Raw genomic sequence first — 23,091 nt, forward strand, 5'->3', positions numbered from 1 at the left:
CTCCCATGATAGAAGAACAACTGACACTTACGTTTAAGGAGCGTTCCTTTAGAGTAAAACCATAGCCTCATGCACAGAGAGAGAGAAACATCATCCCATATATAACACACACATAATCCCTTCAGCCTCGCAGCCTCACTGCTATACCTAGTCCTGATGGTTGGATGCATGGTGTTGGTAACACTAAGGTTTCTGATATGCCCCTATGAGGCATATATGTGTCATAATGATTAGTATAAATGGCTGTGTAAAACCGTATTTTCCAGGTGCAAGGAATACTTTTCATCATTACTTGCACTGTGATTTATATGGAAAAATAAATCACATTAAAAGAAGAGTAGACTATGCATCTCAGCCTGGCTTTCTCAAATAAATCTCTTGTTTCATCTACTACATCACATGCACATGTACGCACGTACGCACGCACGCACGCACGCACGCACGCACGCACGCACGCACGCACGCACGCACGCACGCACGCACGCACGCACACACACACACACACACACACACACACACACACACACACACACACACACACACACACACACACACACACACACACACACACACACACACACACACACACACAACACACAAACAAAGACATTAAGTCCAACCTCAGGTTATTTAGGCAAAGCAGACCAATACATCAGCAACCTGAGTCACTGGGCTATCTGATGTTGACTATCTGACATTGACTCTCTGACGTTGACTATCTCAGGTAACTCATTCGTTCACTTTCTGAGGTTAACTATCTGAGGTTAACTATCTGAGGTTCACTATGTGAGGTTCACTATGTGAGGTTCACTATGTGAGGTTCACTATCTGAGGTTCACTATCTGAGGTTCACTATCTGAGGTTCGCTATCTGAGGTTCACTATCTGAGGTTCGCTATCTGAGGTTCACTATCTGAGGTTCATTATCTGAGGTTCACTATCTGAGGTTCACTATGTGAGGTTCACTATCTGAGGTTCACTATCTGAGGTTCACTATGTGAGGTTCACTATGTGAGGTTCACTATCTGAGGTTCACTATCTGAGGTTCACTATCTGAGGTTCGCTATCTGAGGTTCACTATCTGAGGTTCGCTATCTGAGGTTCACTATCTGAGGTTCATTATCTGAGGTTCACTATCTGAGGTTCATTATCTGAGGTTCACCATCTGAGGTTCGCTATATGAGGTTCGCTTTCTGAGGTTCACTATCTGAGGTTCACTATCTGAGGTTCACTATCTGAGGTTCGCTATCTGAGGTTCACTATCTGAGGTTCACTATATGAGGTTCGCTATATGAGGTTCGCTTTCTGAGGTTCACTATCTGAGGTTAACTATCTGAGGTTAACTATCTGAGGTTAACTATCTGAGGTTAACTATCTGATGTTAACTATCTGAAGTTCACTATCTGAGGTTCACTATCTGAGGTTCACTATCTGAGGTTAACTTAGGGATCAGTGCCCCTTCCACGGGATGGTTGAGCTAAGGTAGGCTGATGTGATTAGCATGAGGTTGTAATTAACAAGACATTTTCCCAGGGCATAGACATATCTTATATTGGCAGAAAGCTTACATTCTTGTTAATCTAACTGCACTGTCCAATTTACAGTAGCTGTTACAGTGAAAGAATATCATGCTATTTTTTGAGGAGAGTGCAGAATTTTGAACATGAAAAGTTATTAAATTAACAAATTAAGCACATATGGGCTGTCTTGATATAACATTATGAACAGAAATGCTGTTCATTGGATCAGTCTAAAACTGTGCACATACACAGATGCCATCTAGTGACCAAAATCTAAATTGCACATGGGCTGGAATAATGCATTATGGCCTTTCTCTTGCATTTCAAAGATGATGGTATAAAAAATACAAAAGAAGAGTTGTTTTTTTCTTTGTTTTATATATTACCAGATCTATTGTGTTATATTCTCCTACATTTCCATAAACTCCAAAATGTTTCCTTTCAAATGGTACCAAGAATATGCATATCCTTGCTTCAGGTCCTGAGCTCCAGGCAGTTAGATTTGGGTATGTCATTTTCGGAGGAAATTGAAAAAAAGGGGCTAATCCTTAAGAGTAAAATTATCTGAGGTTCACTATCTGAGGTTCACTATCTGAGGTTCACTATCTGAGGTTCACTATCTGAGGTTAACTATCTCTGGTTAAGTGTGTGTGGAGTAATACGGAGTCTTCCTCATAGAAGAACACCTTCAATATATCACATTACAAATGGCCAAGTGTGTAGTACCCTAGAATATAAACTGTTACAAACGGATGCTGGACATGAAATATTAAAATGTCTTGCAAAGCTAACGGTGACATTGTAACATTTTAATATGGCCACCCCAGCCCGGGCTCTTCATTCTGTGTTTTAATGCTGAGCTTGTGAAATATGGATCTAATTATGATGATATGAGTGACTGAGGAGCTATGTCTCTCCTCCCTCGCAATGGGAGGGAGGGAGAGAGAGTGGGAGGAATGGATGGACACTGGGGGAGTAGGGGAGGGAACTGGGAAGGAAGAGGATGAAGAACGGAGGGAGCAGGATAGAGAAGAGAGTGAAGAAGGGAGGGAGGGGTACTGATGTGCTGGCTGTTATACCTGAATGGCATACAACATACATCCTTTGTCTATAATCCACCTTCCACTCCTCCTCCACCCAGGCAGGTCCCTGGGAAATTACTCTCCCTGGGTACTGCCTGGGACATGACTCTCCCTGCCAGACCTCAACAGAAGCTGGGGATCATTCAGACCTTAGTCTGGGGCCCGGCAGCATGGCCACATGGGTCTCTGTTATACTGCCTTCCCATAGGGAGAAAGCAAAAGGGAGGGAGAGGGATGGAGAGAGAGAGAGAAAATGAGAGGGAGAGTAAGAGAGAGAGAGAGGGAAATAGCTAAATAATCTGAGCCTTGCAGTTCTATTAGGCAAGGGAGCATGAGAGAGAGCGTGAGAGAGAGGAGGGGGCGAGAAGAGTGACAGTGATAGAGAGCAATTGTGTGTGTGAGAGAGAGGATAGAGGGTGGTTACAGCATGCATTCTCAAGGAGAGAAAGGAGGACAGCAATTACTATATCTAACACCAAACGGCTTCTTCCTGGCACTGGGTTAGCTAGCCAGCTGCTCCCCCCTCTCTCTCCCTCTCTCCCTCGCTCTCTCTCTCTCTCTCTCTCTCTCTCTCTCTCTCTCTCTCTCCCTCTTTCCTCTCTCTCTCTCTCTCTCTCTCTCTCTCTCTCTCTCTCTCTCTCTCTCTCTCTCTCCTCTCTCTCTCCATCCTCTCTCCATCCTCTCTCTCTCTCTCTCTCTCTCTCTCTCTCTCTCTCTCTCTCTCTCTCTCTCTCTCTCTCTCTCTCTCTCCATCCCTCTCTCTCTATCCCTCTCTCTATATCCCTCTCTCTATATCCCTCTCTCTATATCCCTCTCACTCTGTCTGTCTCATCTGTTATATGATTGATCCGGTGGAGGATGCTGAAGTTCCGTGCGGACCGGAGGGTTAGGTAGGTAGGGGGACAGCGGAGTGGCTGAGGCTGCGGGGAAGTGGTCTCTTCTGGGGCTGCTTGGCAATGTGGTGGTGGGAGAGGGAACCAGAAGCTGGAGGTCAGAGAGTACTGCAATGCAGTGCTGCTGTCGAGAAAGCACAAATATCTGGTTTATGGCTTTTATTGGTCAGTTGTGTGAGGCAGGGACTGATACAGTAGATCTGATATGTGTATAGGAATGTGTGTGTTTGTATGGCTAAACACTGCTAGCATGTGTTCACCCTATAACGTGACTACCTCAGAGGACAGTCAATGGAACTAGTCCATTGTTTTTCTAATCATGTTGGAGTCCATTTTTTGGTCATATTTAGACACTTTGATGTTACCGTATGCTGTTTAGCCATTTGTTTGTCCATATGTAGAAACAGGCAGTGATGCGGTCTCTCTCTATATAGGTTTGTAGGTTACGCATGAACAGGCATGCTCAGTCTCAGGACGCTCTGAGACCAAGTCACACATGCGCGAGTCAGCAGCAGCAACAGCAGCAGCAGCAGCAGCTTGTCCTGTCCCCGTGCCCAGGCAGGCTGTAGTAGGTTTGTCAAGGGTTTGTTATGGTTAGCTGCACACAGGCAGAAGTGCTCTGGTGTGTGTTCCTTTGACATCAGGAGGTGCATGCCTTCTGTCTGACTGTGCTCTTGGCTGGCTGCCCTTGTCCTCTCTACCTATCATTGTGTGTGTGTGTGTGTGTGTGTGTGTGTGTGTGTGTGTGTGTGTGTGTGTGTGTGTGTGTGTGTGTGTGTGTGTGTGTGTGTGTGTGTGTGTGTGTGTGTGTGTGTGTGTGTGTGTGTGTGTGTGTGTGTGTGCATGTGCGTGCATGTGCATGCGTGTATGCATGTGTGTGTGGAGTATACTATGATTCTCTGGCAGGGTCTGGGCCAGATGCCACTAACATTCTATCATCCAGTAGCGGGCAGAGGCAGAGCCAGATCAAGATCCAGAGACACAGGCAGACAGGCTGTGGGGGTGGAAGTGTTCTGCCCTGCTTTACATAGAGCAGTGTTTTTCACACCTGGTTCTGGACATCCACAGGGTGTGCAGGCTTTTGTTCCAACCCAGCACCAAAACATCTGATTCAGCTCGTCAATGGATTCTCAAGAGTGAGTAGCTGGACGTGTTACATGTATTGATGGGCTGGAACAAATCCCTGCACACCCTCTGGTCCCAGGAACAATGCCTAAGTATAGTGTACGGCAAAAGACTACCATATGGAGCCTGTCCTCGTCAAAGAGTCAAGGCCCTGCTCTGGGCCTAGCTAGGTGCAGTCCTGAGGCTTCACTATGGACTATCCTTACAGACTTCCCACGTTCTAATTCTTTGTCTTGGGCCTACAACATGTTTCCTCTTAGGCTGTAAAACTAGTAGGCTGGCTCCCCTAAGGCCTTGGATGAGTAGAGAGAAGCTTTCAGTTTATGGTCCATAGCCTATATGATTAGGTGAGAAGGGTGTGTTCCTATAAACATCTTTCTGACTCCAGGCCTTTCCTCAGGTCCAGTCTAAGCAGCCCATTCATTTGATCTGGCCCTCATGTCTAGTAGCTACGTTCAGCCTTCCTTTCAGACCAGCAGCAGGTGTATTCCGCAGGCAGTTTAGGGGGAACACACTCCTGTATGATTTATAAATCCACTTAAGAGATCCACCTGACATGATGACTCCTTGCTGTCCCCAGTCCACCTGACTGTGCTGCTGCTCCAGTTTCAACTGTTCTGCCGTGTTATTATTCGACCATGCTGGTCATTTATGAACATTTGAACATCTTGGCCATGTTCTGTTATAATCTCCACCCGGCACAGCCAGAAGAGGACTGGCCACCCCACATAGCTTGGTTCCTCTCTAGGTTTCTTCCTAGGTTTTGGCCCTTCTAGGGAGTTTTTCCTAGCCACCGTGCTTCTACACTTGCATTGCTTGCTGTTTGGGGTTTTAGGCTGGGTTTCTGTACAGCACTTTGAGATATCAGCTGATGTACGAAGGGCTATATAAATCAATTTGATTTGATTTGAAGAGATGAAGGGCTCTATTTTGGTTTGGCCTTAAGCCAGCGTAATTGTCAAACGCACGCTAGTTTGCAATTTTGACCTGTAAAAGCTAGCATACTTCTATTTTCAAACCGTAGTGCCAGGATTGGTAATTTACCTATCTTATATGAGTTTTGCACCGAAGTTGGAGGGGTGGCAACATCTGAGGTATGTCCTTAAGAACGTGTGCCAAAGTGCTAATTTCAGTATGCGCCGATGGGGACAGTTAACTCCAACCGAAAGCTGGTCTAGGCTATTACACTGTTATAACCAGCTCCTGTTATTATTGTGGATGTCTGTAAAACCCCTCCATGTAGACTATATGCCCAGCATGGAACGTGAGGTGAGATCATTAGATTTCAGTTTAGTTTGATAAAAAATCAAGCCATAGTAGGCTAACCTTACCCGACTAAACTGGAACATGCTTAACACCCCAGCCATCCTACAATCTAAGCTTGATGCCCTCAATCTCACACAAATTATCAATGAACCTACCAGGTACCTCCCCAAAGCCTTAAACACGGGCACCCTCATAGATATCATCCTAACCAACTTGCCCTCTAAATACACCTCTGCTGTCTTCAACCAAGCGATCACTGCCTCATTGCCTGCATCCGTAATGGGTCAGCGGTCAAACGACCTCCACTCATCACTGTCAAACGCTCCCTGAAACAATTCAGCTAGCCGGCCTTTCTAATCGACCTGGCCGGGGTATCCTGGAAGGATGTTGATCTCATCCCGTAAGTAGAGGATGCCTGGTTATTTTTTTTAAATGCCTTCCTAACCATCTTAAATAACCATGCCCCATTCAACAAATTTAGAACCAGGAACAGATATAGCCCTTGGTTCTCCCAGACCTGACTGCCTTACCCAACACAAAAACATCCTATGGCATTCTGCATTAGAATAGAACAGCCCCCGTGATATGCAGCTGTTCAGGGAAGCTAGAAACCATTATACACAGGCAGTTAGAAAAGCCAAGGCTAGCCTTTTCAAGCAGAAATTTGCTTCCTGCAACACAAACTCAAAAAAGTTCTGGGACATGGAGTCCATGGAGAATAAGAACACCTCCTCCCAGCTGACCACCGCACTGAAGATAGGAAACACTGTCACCACTGATAAATCCACTATAATTGAGAATTTCAATAAGCATTTTTCTACGGCTGGCCATGCTTTCCACCTGGCTACTCCTACCCCGGTCAACAGCACTGCACCCCCCACAGCAACTCGCCCAAGCCTTCCCCATTTCTCCTTCTCCCAAACCCAGTCAGCTGATGTTCTGAAAGAGCTGCAAAATCTGGACCCCTACAAATCAACCGGGCTAGACAATCTGGACCCTTTCTTTCTAAAATTATCTGCCGAAATTGTTGCCACCCCTATTACTAGCCTGTTCAACCTCTCTTTCGTGTCATCTGAGATTCCCAAAGATTGGAAAGCAGCTGCGGTCATCCCCCTCTTCAAAGGGGGGGACACTCTTGACCCAAACTGCTACAGACCTATATCTATCCTACCCTGCCTTTCTAAGGTCTTCGAAAGCCATGTCAACAAACAGATTACCGACCATTTAGAATCTCACCATACCTTCTCTGCTATGCAATCTGGTTTCAGAGCTGGTCATGGGTGCACCTCAGCCACGCTCAAGGTCCTAAACGATATCTTAACCACCATCGATAAGAAACATTACTGTGCAGCCGTATTCATTGATCTGGCCAAGGCTTTCGACTCTGTCAATCACCACATCACCACATCCTCATCGGCAGACTCGACTTGGTTTCTCAAATGATTGCCTCGCCTGGTTCACCAACTACTTCTCTGATAGAGTTCAGTGTGTCAAATCGGAGGGTCTGCTGTCCGGACCTCTGGCAGTCTCTATGGGGGTGCCACAGGGTTAAATTCTTGGACCGACTCTCTTCTCTGTATACATCGATGAGGTCGCTCTTGCTGCTGGTGAGTCTCTGATCCACCTCTACGCAGACGACACCATTCTGTATACTTCTGGCCCTTCTTTGGACACTGTGTTAACAACCCTCCAGGCAAGCTTCAATGCCATACAACTCTCCTTCCGTGGCCTCCACTTGATCTTAAATACAAGTAAAACTAAATGCATGCTCTTCAACCGATTGCTACCTGCACCTGCCCACCTGTCCAACATCACTACTCTGGACGGCTCTGACTTAGAATACGTGGACAACTACGAATACTTAGGTGTCTGGTTAGACTGTAAACTCTCCTTCCAGACCCATATCAAACATCTCCAATCCAAAGTTAAATCTATAATTGGCTTCCTATTTCGCAACAAAGAATCCTTCACTCATGCTGCCAAACATACCCTTGTAAAACTGACCATCCTACCAATCCTCGACTTCGGCGATGTCATTTACAAAATAGCCTCCAATACCCTACTCAACAAATTGGATGCAGTCTATCACAGTGCAATCCGTTTTGTCACCAAAGCAGCATATACCACCCACCATTGCGACCTGTACGCTCTCGTTGGCTGGCCCTCGCTTCATACTCGTCGCCAAACCCACTGGCTCCATGTCGTCTACAAGACCCTGCTAGGTAAAGTCCCCTTATCTCAGCTCGCTGGTCACCATAGCATCTCCCACCTGTAGCACACGCTCCAGCAGGTATATCTCTCTAGTCACCCCCAAAACCAATTCTTTCTTTGGAGGCCTGTCCTTCCAGTTCTCTGCTGCCAATGACTGGAACGAACTACAAAAATCTCTGAAACTGGAAACACTTATCTCCCTCACTAGCTTTAAGCACCAACTGTCAGAGCAGCTCACAGATTACTGCACCTGTACATAGCCCACCCATAATTTAGCCCAAACAACTACCTCTTTCCCTACTGTATTTAATTTACTTATTTATTTTGCTCCTTTGCACCCCATTATTTTTATTTCTACTTTGCACATTCTTCCACTGCAAATCTACCATTCCAGTGTTTTACTTGCTATATTGTATTTACTTTGCCACCATGGCCTTTTTTTTGCCTTTACCTCCCTCACCTCATTTGCTCACATCGTATATAGACTTGTTTATACTGTATTATTGACTGTATGCTTGTTTTACTCCATGTGTAACTCTGTGTCGTTGTATCTGTCGAACTGCTTTGCTTTATCTTGTCCAGGTCGCAATTGTAAATGAGAACTTGTTCTCAACTTGCCTACCTGGTTAAATAAAGGTGAAATAAAATAAATAAAAATAAAACACCTACAACTTGATTATTCATCAAAACCCAGCCCTTTCCCGCCACCGCCAGCTATTGGGCTCGTAATTCTGGGTGTGAAAATAATACAAAATATTTCTGACACACTCCCTGACCTAAGCACTACCAGCAGAGCTTAGATGTACCATTGCATTAGGTTGGTTAAAATAGAGCCACAAAAGTGATCCACTGGTATCTTTCACATACAAAAGTGCTGTTTGTTTAGCATAGGGGTCAATCTATGTTATACTGTATTTTTTATATTTTTTATTTATTAGTTATTTTACCAGGTAAGTTGACTGAGAATACGTTCTCATTTGCAGCAACGGCCTGGGGAATAGTTACAGGGGAGAGGAGTGGGATGAATGAGCCAATTGTAAACTGGGGATTATTTGGTATGTGTGTGAGCGGAGCAGGTTATGTCTATGTGTGCATGTGCGACGTGAGTGTGTTTAGGTATGCATGCTAGTATGTTCATGACTGTACATGACTGGGTGTGTAAGGGTTTGCATTTGTTTGTATCAGTGGAGGCTGGTGGGTGGAGACAAAGGAGGCTTATTGTAATTAATGGACTGGTGTAATAATGGTTTGATACCATTCCAGTCCAGCCATTACGATAAGCCTGTTCTACAGTATATCTACAGTATGCCCTCCAGCCTCCTCTGGTTTGTGTTCATGTGACTGAGCCAGGTTGTGTTTCTATTGAATCTAGTCTACAGTAGAAGTAGCCTGGTTGATCAGATGAAATATTGAATAGAGTTCATTATATATCTGGTGAGGAGAATATCTGGGGTGTCAGACCCACAAAGGGAGGCAGGGAACCACACTGCACCACTCTACCTATAAAACAACGGATATTTACCACTGGTTAGATTACACTGTGCATCAGAAATAAGAGTTGTGCACACACACACACACACACAGGCAGGCACACACACACACACACACGCAGGCACACACACACACGCAGGCAGACACACACACACACGCAGGCACACACACGCAGGCACACACACACACACGCAGGCACACACACACACGCACGCAGGCACACACACACACGCACGCAGGCACACACACGCACGCACGCAGGCACACACACACGCAGGCACACACACACAGTCATCGGTTGTAAAATCAATAGCAGGGAAGGACACCCAGATCACAGAAACACATCCACACCACACTAGACCACACCAGACCAGACCACTCCACAGCACACCACACTAGACCACTCCACAGCACACCACACCAGACCACTCCACAGCACACCACACTAGACCACATCAGACCAGACCACTCTACACTAGACCATACTAGACCACACTAGACCACACCACACTAGACCACACTAGACCACACTAGACCACACTAGACCACACCACATTAGACCACACCACACTACACCACACTAGACCACACTAGACCACACCACACTAGACCAGACCACATCATACTAGACCACACTAGACCAGACCACACCACACTAGACCACACTAGACCACACCACACTAGACCACACCACACTAGACCACACTAGACCACACCACACTAGACCAGACCACATCATACTAGACCACACTAGACCACACCCTACTAGACCACACTAGACAACACCACACTACATCACACTAGACCACACCACACTAGACCACACTAGACCACACCACACTAGACCACACTAGACCACACCACACTAGACCACACCACACTAGACCACACTAGACCACACTAGACCACACCACACTAGACCACACCATACTAGGCCACACTAGACCATACCATACTAGCCCACACTAGACCACACCACACTAGACCACACCATACCAGACCACACTAGACCACACTAGACCACACCACACTAGACCACACCACACTAGGCCACACTAGGCCACACTAGACCACACTAGACCACACCATACTAGACCACACCACACTAGACCACACCACACTAGACCACAACATACCAGACCACACTAGACCACACCAGACTAGACCACACCACACTAGACCACACCATACCAGACCACACTAGACCACACTAGACCACACCATACTAGACCACACCACACTAGACCACACCATACTAGACCACACCACACTAGACCACACCATACCAGACCACACTAGACCACACCACACTAGACCACACTAGACCACACCACACTAGGCCACACTAGGCCACACTAGGCCACACTAGGCCACACTAGACCACACTAGACCACACCATACCAGACCACACTAGACCACACTAGACCACACCACACTAGACCACACTAGACCACACCACACTAGGCCACACTAGGCCACACTAGGCCACACTAGACCACACCATACTAGACCACACTAGACCACACCACACTAGACCACACCACACAAGACCACACCACACAAGACCACAGCACACTAGACCACACCACACAAGACCACACCACACTAGACCACACCACACAAGACCACAGCACACTAGACCACGCCACACTAGACCACACCACACAAGACCACAGCACACTAGACCACACCACACTAGACCACACCACACAAGACCACAGCACACTAGACCACGCCACACTAGACCACACCACACTAGACCACACCACACTAGACCACACCACACTAGACCACACCACACTAGACCACACCACACTAGACCACACCACACTAGACCACACCACACTAGACCACACCACACTAGACCACACCACACTAGACCACACCACACTAGACCACAGCACACTAGACCACACCACACTAGACCACACCACACTAGACCACACTAGACCACACCACACTAGACCACACCACACTACACCACACTAGACCACACCACACTAGACCAGACCACATCATACTAGACCACACCCTACTAGACCACACTAGACCACACCACACTAGACCACACCACACTAGGCCACACTAGACCACACCATACTAGACCACGCTAGACCACACCACACTAGACCACACCATACTAGACCACACTAGACCACACCACACTAGACCACACCACACTAGGCCACACTAGACCACACCATACTAGACCACACTAGACCACACCACACTAGACCACACCATACCAGACCACACTAGACCACACTCGACCACACCACACTAGACCACACTAGACCACACCACACTAGACCACACTAGACCACACTAGCCCACACCACACTAGACCACACCACACTAGACCACACCACACTAGGCCAGACTAGACCACACTAGACCACACTAGACCACGCCACACTAGACCACACCACACTAGACCACACCACACTAGACCACACCACACTAGACCACAGCACACTAGACCACACCACACTAGACCACACCACACTAGCCCCACCACACTAGACCACACCACACTAGGCCACACTAGACCACACCATACTAGACAACACCATACTAGATAGACCACACTAGATCACATTAGACCACACCACACTAGACAACACTAGACAACACCACACTAGACCACACTAGACCACACTAGCCCACACCACACTAGACCACACTAGACCACACCACACTAGACCACACCACACCAGACCACAATAGACCACACCACACTAGACCACACTAGACCACACTAGACTAGACCACACTAGACTACACCACACTAGACCACACCACACTAGACCACACCACACTAGACCAGACCACACTAGACCACACCATACTAGTCCACACTAGACCACACCACACCAGACTACAATAGACCACACCACACTAGACCACACTAGACCACACCACACTAGACCACACTAGACTACACCACACTAGACCACACCACACTAGACCACACCACACTAGACCACGCCACACTAGACCACACCACACTAGACCACACCACACCAGACCACAATAGACCACACCACACTAGACCACACTAGACCACACTAGACTAGACCACACTAGACTACACCACACTAGACCACACCACACTAGACCACACCACACTAGACCAGACCACACTAGACCACACCATACTAGTCCACACTAGACCACACCACACCAGACCACAATAGACCACACCACACTAGACCACACTAGACCACACCACACTAGACCACACTAGATCACACCACACTAGACCACACCACACTAGACCACACCACACTAGACCACACCACACTAGACCACACCACACTAGACCACACTAGACCACACCACACTAGACCACACCACACTAGACCACACCACACTACACCACACCACACTAGACCACACCACACTAGACCACACCACACTAGACCACACCACACTAGACCTTGACCTTTTTGACCTTTTTTTAAGTAGGCAATTCAGTTAAGGCAGTTAAGAACAAATTCTTATTTATAATGACAGCCTATCCCGGCCGAACCCTAACCCGGACGACGCTGTGCCAATTGTGCACAGCAATATGAGTTCTCGCTCCACTTTCCATCAAACTCAGTAGGATAGTCTATATAGTGTGGTCTAGTGTGGTCTAGTGTGGTGTGGTCTTGTGTGGTGTGGTCTAGTGTTGTCTAGTGTGGTGTGGTCTAGTGTGGACTAGTGTGGTGTGGTCTAGTGTTGTCTAGTGTGGTGTGGTCTAGTGTGGTGTGGTCTAGTGTGGTCTAGTGTGGTGTGGTCTTGTGTGGTATGGTCTAGTGTGGTCTAGTGTGGTGTGGTCTAGTGTGGTGTGGTCTAGTGTGGTCTAGTGTGGTGTGGTCTAGTGTGGACTAGTGTGGTGTGGTCTAGTGTTGTGTGGTGTGGTCTAGTGTGGTGTGGTCTAGTGTGGTCTAGTGTGGTGTGGTCTAGTGTGGACTAGTGTGGTGTGGTCTAGTGTTGTCTAGTGTGGTGTGGTCTAGTGTGGTGTGGTCTAGTGTGGTCTAGTGTGGTGTGGTCTTGTGTGGTATGGTCTAGTGTGGTCTAGTGTGGTCAGGTGTGGTCAGGTGTGGTGTGGGCTAGTGTAGGCTAGTGTGGTGTGGTCTAGTGTGGTCTAGTATGGTCTACAAGTCTCTGCTAGCTAAAGCCCCGCCTTATCTCAGCTCACTGGTCACCATAGCAGCACCCACTCGTAGCACGCGCTCCAGCAGGTCACCCCCAAAGCCAATTCCTCCTTTGGTCGTCTTTCCTTCCAGTTTTCTGCTGCCAATGACTGGAACAAACTGCAAAAATCTCTGAAGCTGGAGACTCATATCTCCCTCACTAGCTTTAAGCACCAGCTGTCAGAGCAGCTCACAGATCACTGCACCTATACATAGCCCATCTGTAAACAGCCCATCTATCTACCTACCTCATCCCCATACAGTATTTATTTATTTATCTTGCTCCTTTGCACCCCACTATCTCTACTTGCACATTCATCTTCTGCACATCTACCATTCCAGTGTTTAATTGCTATATTGTAATTACTTCACCACCATGGCCTATTTATTGCCTTAACTCCCTTATCTTACCTCATTTGCACACACTGTATATAGACTTTTTGTTTTCTTTTGTTCTACTGTATTATTGACTGTATGTTTGTTTATTCCATGTGTAACTCTGTGTCGTTGTATATGTCGAATTGCTATGCTTCATCTTGGCCAGGTCACAGTTGTAAAAGGTTAAATAAAAAAATCACTATATCATGCTGACCACTCGCCACACTCTGCTGCGGTTGTATAATGAAACAGTTCAGGTGGCTGAGGTGCTGTGTGGCTGCTGGGTTGCCGCGCCGTCAGTAATCAACATGATTGATAAGTTATGGATCAGCTGCTCTCACCATGTCTGACAGCTTGACATCATGGGTCCACCAATATTCACCTCTCTTTCTTTTTCTCTTTTGCTTCCTCTCCTCGTCTCCAGCCAAAATGATCTGAGTGGACCAGCTGGACAGCCAGTGAGCCAGATCCAGCTGGACAGCCAGTGAGCCAGATCCAGCTGGACAGCCAGTGAGCCAGATCCAGCTGGACAGCCAGTGAGCCAGATCCAGCTGGACAGCCAGTGAGCCAGATCCAGCTGGACAGCCAGTGAGCCAGATCCAGCTGGACAGCCAGTGAGCCAGATCCAGCTGGACAGCCAGTGAGCCAGATCCAGCTGGACAGCCAGTGAGCCAGATCCAGCTGGACAGCCAGTGAGCCAGATCCAGCTGGACAGCCAGTGAGCCAGATCCAGCTGGACAGCCAGTGAGCCAGATCCAGCTGGACAGCCAGTGAGCCAGATCCAGCTGGACAGCCAGTGAGCCAGATCCAGCTGGACAGCCAGTGAGCCAGATCCAGCTGGACAGCCAGTGAGCCAGATCCAGCTGGACAGCCAGTGAGCCAGATCCAGCTGGACAGCCAGTGAGCCAGATCCAGCTGGACAGCCAGTGAGCCAGATCCAGCTGGACAGCCAGTGAGCCAGATCCAGCTGGACAGCCAGTGAGCCAGATCCAGCTGGACAGCCAGTGAGCCAGATCCAGCTGGACAGCCAGTGAGCCAGATCCAGCTGGACAGCCAGTGAGCCAGATCCAGCTGGAGGAGACTGGAACCATTCACACATACATAACGTGAGTACAACATTAATCTGACTTTGATACAACTTTACCGTAACCTAACCTGGAACAGTAAAGACACACATAACTTAAGTGCAAGATTAATCTAACTTTGATACAACCTAACCCCAACCTAACCTCGACCAATAAACACATACCTGACATGAGTACAACCCAGTTATAACCATAATAGTATAATCTTAAACCAACATAACCCTAAACAGACTGATTCACAAATAGCTGACGTGACTACAATCCAACCTCAACCTTAATACAACCTAATCGTGACCATATAACAACACAACCTTAGAACCTACACATACCGTGTAGTTACTACATTGAGTAAAACCTCTAGTTGATGATCCCTGCAGTAGAGACTTACCTGCAGGGAGTATACATCAAACTTGAACCCTAATGCCCATGTAACCTTTACTTGTGGTCTGCATCACCAGCAATGCAGAAATGTTGCAGAAAACTTGTGAAAAATCTCTGCAGTTCCCTTCAAAGTGTTGCTGTATTGAGATAATACATGAAACATCCCATTCACTCAGCTTTGCAGCCAACCTAACACTAACTCCTGACACCAGGAATAAACATGATGGTGTCACGCACACAGACAAATGGGCTGTGGTATGTGACATGGAGAGACAGTTTTTGTGAGAGGGGACAGAGATGGAATAGAGTAGCAGGTTTCACAGAGTCACTTTGTTCACCCCTGTCACTATGGGGGGAGTGCACTGTGCTATTGTTACAGGAAAGCATTTGAGCTGATGGGAATCAGCAATCTGCTAATTATGCAGAGTCCTGGGGTCTGCTAACTCACAAAGTGTGTTCATGAGAGGGTTACCTGGGTTTAGACACCGAGGACTATGACAATGATACCCCACCCGTAATGCAATATAACGTATAACAATTATACCAGTAATTCCACATCCCTGACAGCTAGATAAATGTCCCCAGTGGTGTTAAGACAATACTCCCACCCACTTCATTGTGTGTTCCCCACCACGATCAATACTGTATCGAGCTGATGATGCATTGACATTAATAATATATGATGTTACCTGCGAAGAGGCTGTGTTTTACTGTAAGTTATTCAAAGCGTCAATATAAAACACAGGGACTAACTCTTACAATTGGGGATATTTAATATTTACCTTCAGTTTACTAGGGGAGTTGATGAAGAACAAGCCTTGCAAAGCCACCTGATCCTGCAAGCTTACATTAAATGCTGCATGGATAGCTTTTAATGTAAGCTGGCGGGATCAGGCAGATTTGAAGAACACTCCTTTACAGCAAAAAGCTGAGGAAGTGTTGCAGTGGAAGGAAAAGGGTTCAATTATTAAACTGTAAGATCTAGGGATGATTACTTGGCCATAGTTTAAAGAATCAGGCTGGACATGTAGTCAGGACATCACCTGGTTAACACCTCTACTGTCATCATAACTGTCATGGGGATCTACAGGTAACTGTCAAAATAAAGGAAATACTTGAGAAAATGAGGGATACAAAGTATATTGAAAGCAGGTGTTTACACACAGGTATGGCTCCTGAGTTAATTATGCAATTAACATCCCATCATGTTTAGGGTCATTAAAAATTGCCATTATTTATCTACCATGGCTAGAAGAGATGTCAGAAAGAGGGGTCTCAAAGGAGCATGTGTTTAACCCTAACCCATAACCTTCACTCCAATTCAATACTCAAAACCTACAACCTGATTTTGGACGGAATTAAGGAGTCACCAGGAAGGCTTACAAATACCAAAGATTATTATTCCAACACAGCAAATTTATTTTTTTCAATTTTTTATTTCACCTTTATTTAACCAGGTAGGCCAGTTGAGAACATGTTCTCATTTACAACTGCAACCTGGCCAAGATAAAGCAAAGCAGTGCGACAAAAACAACAACACAGAGTAACACATAAACAAATGTACAGTCAATAACACAATAGAAAATCTATATACAGTGTTCAAATGGAGTAAGGAGGTAAGGCAATAAATAGGCCATAGTGGCGAAGTAATTACCATTTAGCATTTAACACTGGAGTGATAGCTGTGCAAGTAGAAATACTGGTATGCAAAAAAGCAAAAAAGTCAATAAAAATAATATGGGTATGAGGTAGGTTTAGTTTAGTTTATTTAGTTTAGTTTATTTTATTTTTACAGGGACAGTGCACATTAATCAACGTTTCAGTAAAAGTGCCGGTTTTAGCCAGCCGGCTAATTTTCAACCGCAGTCCCTGGGCAGGTTATTAAAAACAATTACAATATAGACAATAGCACCATAGACATAGCAACATAGCAACATAGGACAAGCAAGACATAGCATACAGACAGAGCAACATAGAACAAAAAGCAGCAAGACAAAATTCATAAAAGCAACAAAGTGTTTCCACACCTCACAAGCTACAGACAACATGGAAAGCGGCAACACACAGCTAGGGACCATGTTCACAAATCTGATTGACCTTTAGCCATGTCTTCAATCATTTTGTGAAAGTGTGATATGTGGTGCAGTTATGTGTGTCTGATGGCAGTGTATTCCAGACATGGGAAGCTCTCACAGAGAATGCAGATTTACTAAAGGTGCTTTTCCTTAGGGGAACTATACAGTCACCTCTCATGGCAGACCTTGTGGATCTGCTGCCATATGTCTGGGTTTTCTGTTTAACAAAAATATTGAGTGGAGGGGGAGCCAGGCCATTAAGGATCTTGAATACAAGACATGCGTCGGTGTATTGCACAAGATTTTCCCAACTCAAGAGCTCATGTTTTCTAAGGATGTGACAATGATGATGGCTATTGGGCTTCCTATCAAGCACTTTGAGAGCCTGTTTGTAGACAGACTGAATAGGTTTTAATGTTGTACAGCAAGCTTGGGCCCAACTAGTCAAGCAGTATGTTAAGTGGGGAAGTATCATAGACTTGAAGTACAGTTTTGCTACCTCTGTAGTCAAACAATTTCATATAAATCGGAAATTAGCTAGGTTGAATTTAGTTATTTGAATTACCTTTTTCACATGCTTTTTAAAAGAGAGGTTGGAATCAAGTATGATGCCAAGGTACTTAAAATCGGATACCACCTGGAGCTTCTCCCCTGACACATAGACATCTGGCTCAGTAGCATCTGTTGCCCTCTTTGTGAAGAACATGCAAACAGTTTTTTTCACATTGAGATGCAAACACGAGTCACAGAGCCACTTTGTAACCTGGACCATTACAGTAGTGAGTTCTTGTGCAGCTTGTTGTTGGATGGACTATTTACAGATGGGCTGTGTACAGCCGCAGCGATCGCTGATGTTTAAAGTTAGTGAGGGAGATATAAGTCTCCAACTTCAGCAATTTTTGCAATTCGTTCCAGTCATTGGCAGCAGAGAACTGGAAGGAAAAGCAGCCAAAGAGGTGTTGGCTTTGGGGATGACCAGTGAGATATACCTGCTGGAGTGCGTGCTACAGGTGGGTGTTGTTATGGTGACCAGTGAGCTGAGATAAGGCAGAGCTTTACCTAGCAAAGACTTATAGATGACCTGGAGTCAGTGGGTCTGGCGACGAATATGTAGCGAGGGCCAGCCGATGAGAGCATACAGGTCGCAGTGGTGGGTGGTATAAGGGGCTTTGGTGACAAAACAGATGGCACTGTGATAGACTGCATCCAGTTTGCTGAGTAGAGGAGGCTATTTTGTAAATGACATCGCCGAAGTCGAGGATCGGTAGGATAGTCAGTTTTACGAGGGCATGTTTTGCAGTGTGAGTGAAGGAGGCTTTGTTGCGAAATAGGAAGCCGATTCTAGATTTAATTTTGTAGATGCTTAATATATAAATATATATATTTTGTTACCTTTATTTAACTAGGCAAGTCAGTTAAGAACAAATTCTTATTTTCAATGACGGCCTAGGAACGGTGGGTTCACTGCCTTGTTCAGGGGCAGAACGACAGATTTTTACCTTGTCAGCTCGGGATTCAATCTTACAACCTTTTGGTTACTAGTCCAACGCTCTCACCACTAGGCTACCTGCCGCCCCAAATATGAGTCTGGAGGGTGTCTAGCCAGACACCTAGGTATTTGTAGTTGTCCACATATTCTAAGTAAGAACTGTCCAGAGTAGTGATGCTAGTCGGGCGGGCTGGTGTGGGCAGCGATTGGTTGAAGAGCATGCATTTAGTTTTACTAGCGTTTAAGAGCAGTTGGAGGCCACGGAACGAGTGTTGTATGGCATTGAAGCTCATCTGGAGGTTTGTTCACACAGTGTCCAAAGAAGGGCCACATGTGTACAGAATGGTGTCATCTGTGTAGAGGTGGATCCCCCCCCCCCTTAAAAGATTTAGATGCACTATTGTAAAGTGGCTGTTCCACTGAATGTCATAAGGTGAATGCACCAATTTGTAAGTCGCTCTGGATAAGAGCGTCTGCTAAATGACTTAAATGTAAATGTAAGAGCGACACCGTTGATATATACAGAGAAAAGAGTCGTCCCGAGAATTGAACCCCCCCCATAGAGACTGCCAGAGGTCCGGACAACAGGCCCACCAATTTGACACTCTGAACTCTATCTGAGAAGTAGTTGGTGAACCAGGCGAGGCAGTCATTTGAAAACCAAGGTTATTGAGTGTGCCGATAAGAATACGATGATTGACATAATCGAAAGCCTTGGCCAGGTCAATGAAGACGGCTGCAGAGTAATATCTTTTATTGATGGCGGTTAAGATATCGTTTAGGACCTTGAGTGTGGCTGAGGTGCACCCATGACCAGGTCTGAAACCAGATTGCATAGCGGAGAAGGTATGGTGGGATTCGAAATGGTCGGTGATCTGTTTGTTGACTTGGCTTTCTAACTCCTTAGAAAGGCAGGGTAGGATAGATATAGGTCTGTAGCAGTTTGGGTCAAGAGTGTCCCCCCCTTTGAAGAGCGGGATGACCGCATCTGCTTTCCAATCTTTGGGAATCTCAGACGACACGAAAGAGAGGTTGTACAGGCTAGTAATAGGGGTTGCAACAATTTCGGCAGATAATTTTAGAAGGAAAGGGTCCAGATTGTCTAGCCCGGGTGATTTGTAGGGGTCCAGATTTTGCAGCTCTTTCAGAACATCAGCTGACTGGATTTGGGAGAAGGAGAAATGGGAAGGCTTGGGCGAGTTGCTGTGGCGGGTGCAGTGCTGTTGACTGGGGTAGGGGTAGCCAGGTGGAAAGCATGGCCAGCTGTAGAAAAATGCTTGTTGAAATTCTCAATTATTGTGGATTTATCGGTGGTGACAGTGTTTCCTACCCTCAGTGCAGTGGGCAGCTGGGAGGAGGTGTTCTTATTCTCCATGGACTTTACACTGTCCCAGAACTTTTTTGAGTTTGTGTTTTGCTGGAAGCAAATGTCTGCTTGAAAAAGCTAGCCTTGGCTTTTCTAACTGCCTGTGTATATTAGTTTCTAGCTTCCCTGAAAAGTTGCATATTAAGGAGCTGTTCGATGCTAATGCAGAACGCCATAGGATGTTTTTGTGTTGGTTAAGGACAGTAAGGTCTGGAGAGAACCAAGGGCTGTATCTGTTCTTAGTTCTACATTCTTTGAATGGGTCATGCTTATTTACTTTTAAGGAACAACCAGGCATCCTCTACTGACGGGATGAGGTGAATATACCCGGGACAGGTCGATTAGAAAGGCCTACTCACAGAAGTGCTTTAGGGAGCGTTTGACAGTGATGAGGGGTGGTCATTTGATCTCGTACCCATAATAGATGCAGACAATGAGGCAGTGATCGCTGAGATCCTGATTGGAAACAGCAGAGGTGTATTTGGAGGGCAAGTTGGTCAGGGTGATATCTATGAAGGTGCCCATGTTTATGGATTTAGGTTTGTACCTGGTGTGTTCCTTGATAATTTGTGTGAGATTGAGGGCATCTAGCTTAGATTGTAGGACTGCCGGGGTGTTAAGCATATCCCAGTTTAGGTCACCTAACAGAACAAACTCTGAAGATAGATGGGGGGCAATCAATTCACATATGGTGTCCAATTCACATTTGGTGTCCAATTCACATATGGTGTCCAATTCACATATGGTGTCCAATTCACATATGGTGTCCAATTCACATATGGTGTCCAAATGCTCTGAAAACAAAGAAAACCTGAAAACACCATCCAACCTGGAACTGAGTAAGTAATGTTTAATCTGAAGCTATATTTTATTTCCAAAAGCTAAGAAGAAAAATACATTTAATTACTTTGTAAGGACTGAAAGCTAAATTAAGGCTGCCAAGTTTGATACAACTTCAATTAGCACTGACGTGTCAAATCAGAGGTGTCAAAGCCCTTTAGCCCAACAATGGCAGGAGAGTCGAACAGTCAACTCCAACCAAATGGAGAGGCCTTAGAAGCTCCCTCCCGCTGTTCAGAGGTAATTAAAATGCAGTACCCTGTGTATGTAAAGAATGATAAGGCAAGAAAAGATCACAAAATGAAGCTCCTTATGGAAAATCAAGAGACACTTTTTGCTGACTGTTATAAAAATGGGAACATCAGCAACCTCATCTTCCACACAAACCATCCCCTGGCATGGCACAGTGCTATATTAACACACTACCCCTCTGTTAAGTGAGGGGGTGTTAACGAGGGGTGGAAACTCAGAATACTAGACAACGAGGACTCTGAGTCAGCTAATATAAATCTCTGTAAGTCTGGAACAGTAATGGTACAGGGCAACCACAAACAGTTTCAGCTGGACTTTCACCTCATCAAAGAAATAGCTCAGCAGGAGAGGCTCTCCCTTGAGAAAGATACCCCCACCCCGAGCAGGTCAGACCAGACCTCTTCATTAAATAACCCCACAGATGAGCAACTCCAAGCGGAAAGTCAACCTCCCAGCACAAAGTACTACAACCTCATTGAAACAAAGGACACATTTACCCAGCTGGAGTTAAGGCAGGTGGAGCTGGAACAGCAGGTGATTACACTTCAGTCAGCACAGACCCAGACAACAGTCCAGCACAACAACACCCCCTTAACCAGACCCGGAGAGCTGGAGGTGGAGAGAGACATATCTGCACTCTGGACTGTGGTGAGACAACATCAACAATATAAAAATCAAGAGCAGGAGAAGAACAGATCACGAGAGGAGAGGATCAGACTGCTGAAGGAGAGGTTGAGGGGGGTGGCGTGTGACAGAGAACAACCCACTAGAGAGGTGGCCACCCCTGCCGAGAAGCCAGCAGAACAGCCCACCTCAGCTCCCGACAAAAGTCTTGACACCACAGCAGAACAGTCCACACCAGACCCTGACCATAGCGTCAACACCACAGAAGAACAGACAAATGAGGAACCCCAAGCCCAGGGGATCCCACCCCCTCTGAGCAAACCCCCTGTCCGCCACCCTGATAGCCCCTGGATTTTGATAATTAGTGGGTATCGGCCTAATTCTGCTCTGGATGCATTATTTGGTGTTCTACATTGTACACTGAGGATATTTTTGCAGAATTCTGCATGCAGTCTCAATTTGGTGTTTGTCCCATTTTGTGAATTCTTGGTTGGTGAGCAGACCCCAGACCTCACAACCATAAAGGGCAATGGGATCTGTAACCGATTCAAGTCTTTTTTAGCCAGATCCTAATTGATATGTCAAATTTGATCTTCCTTTTGATGGCATAGAAGGCCCTCCTTGCCTTGTCTCTCAGATCATTCACAGCTTTGTGGAAGTTACCTGTGGCGCTGATGTTTAGGCCGAGGTATGATTAGTTTTTTGTGTGCTCTAGGGCAACGGTGTCTAGATGGAAATTGTATTTCTTTCTCTCTCTCTCTCTCTCTCTCTCTCTCTCTCTCTCTCTCTCTCTCTCTCTCTCTTCCCTCATCTCATTACTCTAAAAGCATTAT

General features: G+C 46.1%; 1 protein-coding gene across 4 annotated transcripts in view; it reads left to right on the forward strand.

The window, feature by feature from the left end:
• The window catches only part of LOC118375020 (pleckstrin homology domain-containing family A member 6-like), a 311,430-nt gene that overhangs the window by 179,932 nt on the left and 108,407 nt on the right, over positions 1-23,091 (forward strand). For 3 of the 4 annotated variants that reach the window (XM_052473757.1, XM_052473755.1, XM_052473758.1), the window contains exon 3: positions 14,571-15,252. The exons of the other annotated variant lie outside the window; for it this stretch is intronic. The gene's annotated coding sequence lies outside the window, so the exon portion shown is untranslated. The remainder of the gene's footprint in view (positions 1-14,570; positions 15,253-23,091) is intronic. 4 annotated transcript variants of the gene reach the window in all.

Source organism: Oncorhynchus keta, chromosome 21, assembly GCF_023373465.1.
Source record: "Oncorhynchus keta strain PuntledgeMale-10-30-2019 chromosome 21, Oket_V2, whole genome shotgun sequence".
Lineage (NCBI taxonomy): Eukaryota > Metazoa > Chordata > Actinopteri > Salmoniformes > Salmonidae > Oncorhynchus > Oncorhynchus keta.